General features: G+C 59.3%; 1 pseudogene; it reads left to right on the top strand.

Annotated features, from left to right (window-relative positions):
* LOC121099889 overlaps window positions 1-4,494 on the top strand; it is an 18,282-nt pseudogene continuing 13,788 nt past the window's right edge.

The following is a 4,494-nucleotide window of genomic DNA, read 5'->3' as shown; positions in this document are numbered from 1 at the left end:
ATGAACTTCAACATCCTCACGTCTGGTATGGGGATATTGGCGGTACTAAAATCATTCTCGTCCTTACTGTTCCCGCGGAACCGAGGACGCAGTGAGGAGCTGCACGTAAAGCAGCAAGAACCACGTGTGGTCACGAGCCTCACGCAGCGTCACGTACTCTTACAATGGGTCCACTGAGTCAGCATCCTCTCCCCTCGGGGACTTAGCACCCACTGTTCCCTCTGCTTGATCGCAGGTTTCAGAGGCTCGCTCTCTAAACCGCCTTCTATGTATTCCCAATGTTCTCAGTAATCTTCTATCCTGGCACACGTTACAGTTTGCAATTCTGTGTTTTTAGATTGGCTATTCCTTTTCTGTGTCCGTCTCCAGGCTGTGAACTTGAAGGCAGGGGATGAGTCTGTATTGCGGGTTCATTTCAATGACAATGACAGAGCCCGGCTCCTCAGAAAATGTGATCAATAAATGAATGAGTGGAATCGTCTGGCCACTCAGGGGCAGTTTCTTCCCTGGGAAAATGTGCCTGACTGTGGCTGACACCTCAGAGATTCCGGGGCCAAGGGTCACCCTGGGGCGCAGGCTGTGAGGAGCGGTCCCAGCGCTCGGGGCTGCAGTAGGGAGCCGGGCGCTACACCTCCACCGCAGCAGGCTGGGGGCTGGGGACAGTCCATATTCTTGATCACGTGACAAGGAGAGCACTCGCCTGTGGACCCGTTTGGCCCCTGCAGCCAGTGACAAAGCTCCAGCAAGGTCCACTGGGGAGGTGTGGGCTGTCACACACTCCGTGGGCTGCAGTAAATGGGCTCTAACAAGCGCATATTATCTCGGAGGAGAGAACGGTGTGCTTCGGACATTAGAGCTTTTAATTAAAACTAAGGCAGGTGCCAGTCTGCGCTAAGACCTTGCGTGAGAACGGAGAGGATGCAGGCATCGCTAGGACAGCTTAGTGCTGATAACACCAGGTCACTGCAGGGATGTTCCCAGACGCACATTTTGTCCTTGAAAACCGGAATGCACTTTGAAGTCTCCTCAAAGCCTTCATACAATCTGAATTCACACGGAGCCTTCTTTCTCAGCTCTCTCTGCTCTGCCAGGTGCACGGGGACCAGCGACAGTGGGAGCAGGGCTGAGGGTGAGCTCGGGCAGAACTATCCTAATGAGATGGTCCAGCTTCCAAGCCTGTCCCAGGGTGGGCAGCCCTGGGGGATCTGGGGTCTGGATGCAAAGGGTGGAGGGGTCCCCGTCCTATCATAGCCGAGCTGGGGAAGCTGCGGGTCTCTGTCGCCTGAAGTCGAAGCAGGGGGCCCAGAGCCAAGACACTCCCACGGCCCCTCAAGGTGGAAGGGCCCTGGGCTGACAGCCCGAAGGAAACAGGGAAGCAGTCCTACAACCACAGGAATTCTGCCAACGACCTGAATGAACAAGGACGCGGATCCTGCCCTAGAGCGTCAGGAAGAAAGGCAGCCAGGTGGTGCAGAGCTCTAGCCCCGCGAGCCCCACATCAGACCTGTCACCTGCACGGCTGTGAGAGATGAAATTCTCGTCTACACCGCTGACTTTGTGGGAATTCCTTAGGTCAGCAATAGGGAGCAAGAGAGATGATTCCGGGTTTGGAAGGAGCAGAACCCACCTTCAGCGGGCACAGACTGAGGCCAGGTGTGTGCACACGGTACCGGGGTGGCTCTGACTTAGGGACAGGAGACAGACCGAACAGGTGGTAAGAAGGACAGGTGCACTGCCCAGGAGGGACAGTCTGCAGCTTCCCCCAGCTACTGAAAGGTGGGGCAGGCTGAGTCAGCCCAGACCACCACCGTGAACAGGCTCCACTGTTGATGACACACTCTCTGAGAGCCCACGCGGCCCTCTGCTTAGCAAACGGGACAAAGGATCCACAGATCACCCCCTAGAAATGGTGACAAAGGAAATAGACTTGGAAAATGTGTGATGTGCTCAAATTACTTTATTTTCTAAAAGGTTGTCCCCTTTGTGATTTTTGTGTCCTGACTGTGAAAATGATACATGTGAAGATTGAGTTGCCTGAAGAACCTAGTCTTTATGTTCCGTGGTTTTCACACATTTTATAAAGGTTCTCAGGGAGGACCCGTTTTTTCTCTACTAGCAAGTCTGAGCCACATGCCAGTATTTATCTTTTGGCCTGAGACCCTCTCGCAGCTTCTGGTCATCACCAGCTGTACCAGCTTTGGTACTGATCCCAGAACGTCCTCTGTGGCCTGAGGCAGGTGACAGCTTCCTCTAAAGACTCCTGGCCTATTCCTGGGATGAGGCAGAGCCTGTGTCTGAGGGATAGGTGAGTCGGTGGGCATTGAGGCCCAGCACAGTGGCCCTGCCCCAGGTGTTGACAGCACCGCGGGATGCAGGCACCTCTCCATCCTCTCTCCTTGCTGTCCCCTCCTCCCACACAGGGGAGCAGGCACCAGCCATGCCCACTGGACACGACCTGCCAGAGCCCCCAGGCCTTCCTGGGGACAAACCAGCACAAGCATCACTAGCTCCCCCAGCTGCCTCCAGAGGACGCTCTATTGCCCTCAGAGGCCACGGGGCTGGCCTCCAATCTGCCCAGCTGCCATCACCACTGACTCCTCCCCTCCCTGGAGGCTGCAGCTGAGAAGCCATGCTCGAGTTAGGAGTGGGGACAGGACCCGCTGGGGACATGCAGGACAGCTTTTCCCTCCCCCCCGCAGGCTTCTCCCCTGATTCATCAGGACACAGCCGGCATTCTCATGGTCTAACCTGAGACAGACAGAGTCTGATCCTGGGCCATCCTCCAGCGTCCATGTTGGCCGGAGGTCAGGCCCTTTAAAGATGCCATTTACGTGAAGTTCAGCGTTGCACCCTTCCATGCTGGGTCAAGGAGAGGTGTGAGCCGCTGTGAGGGAAAGACCCGCTGACGGAGCCGCGGGCTCAGTGGTCACACGCCGCCAATCTGTTAACAGACCGGACGGGTTCATCCCCAGGGTCCTTCTGGGAGGAGCCGTCGCCTGTTTGGAAGGTGCCGGGAGCATCGGTGGCGGGGATCTGCCGGGGTCCTGAGGTCTGGGTGAGTGACGACTTGTCCTGTCTCTGATGTTGTGTTGGAAGACGGAGGACAGTGGGCACCCACGTCTGCAGTGTGGTCAGTGCTCAGGGCCTGGCGTGGTGTCCTGGAATGGCGGGGTGGACGTGCCGGCTCAGGACGTGTCAGAGCCTCTCTGAGGGGGTGACGTGGGAGCTAGGCCTGGATGGAGCTGTGCGAGAGAATGTTCCAGAAACCGGGTGGGGCCGGGCCTGGTGTGCCGCGGTGGGGAGGGCACTGGGAGTGGTGGGGGCCGAGGGTGGCCCGCAGGTCCTGTCCCCAAGCTCGGGCTGTGGGAGAAGCCCGCGAGGACGAGGCCCAGCCCGCCTGTGTCCCAGCGGACCCTTCCCACGTGGACACGTCTCGGATGCTGAGTCACCATGAAGGGTGGAAACCACGCGCTGCTTTCCCAGCCTCCCTTGCAGCCAGGAGCCCCTCCCCCCATGTGATCCCTGCCCACCAATCAGAAGCCTCCCGTGAGCCTCTGCGCAGGAAGGGAGCCAGGAGGAAGATGGCGCCGGAACACCCGAGTGCAGTGCCGTGAAGGCCGCGCTGTCCCCAAGGAGCGGGCATGGACCGGCAGCTCGGGGTCTGGTTGAGTGGCCTTCCAAGGCACTGAGCCCAAGTCTCTGCCCACGACGGCTCCAGAGCGTCCTGACGTCCACACCCGCGGCCTTGGGTTGCAGCGTGTTGGAAATGCGCAGCCTGGGACCCGCCCAGACCTGCTGCGTCGGAGTCTGCGTGTCAACCAGGCGCAGGTGCGGTGGGTGCGCGTTCGCCTGAGGGGGCACCTGCCCTGTGCTGTGTCCACCCGTCCAGCCCCCCGGGGCCCCCTCAGTGCAGTTAGGACCCGGTTGACGGAGAGGCCGCGGGAAGGACTTTTGGGGGGGGCGGGGGTCCGTTGTGTCCTGTGAGGGTCCCTCCTGCCGCTGGACGCAGAGGGGCGGCGGGGAGGCCAGGCGGGCAGGAGCGATCCAGGGAAAACCCGACGGGAGGTACGCCAGCACGCACACCCCTGCACGCTGGACCCCCGTGCACACACAGGACTCACATGTGCAAATCTAGAAACATTCATTCATACACGCACGCACGCGCACACACACTCACACACACAATTACAAAGACACAGACCTGGGTGACTTGGCCCCCAAACTTCCCTGGCACTGCACAAATGAACCAAGCCTGCTGCATGAACCTGTTAACTGAACTGAACACACTCAAGCCCGTGGGGGCCGGGTTTGGGAGAAGGATGCAGTAATGAGCGGTCACAGCCCGGGCCAGATGGAATGCCCGACTCTCTGTCTGGGAGCGTCACTGGGCTCAGCGACTGGTGCTGCACAGCAGTGAGGATCAAGTGCTAGTGGGTTTTTAGCCGGGCCGGTGGGTGCGTGGGTGTGGGGGGGGGGGCTCCACTGCCCTCCAAG

This window comes from Ursus maritimus, unplaced genomic scaffold (assembly GCF_017311325.1).
Source record: "Ursus maritimus isolate PB19 unplaced genomic scaffold, ASM1731132v1 scaffold_33, whole genome shotgun sequence".
Classification (NCBI taxonomy): domain Eukaryota; kingdom Metazoa; phylum Chordata; class Mammalia; order Carnivora; family Ursidae; genus Ursus; species Ursus maritimus.
This window is presented reverse-complemented; position numbering and strand designations above follow the sequence as displayed.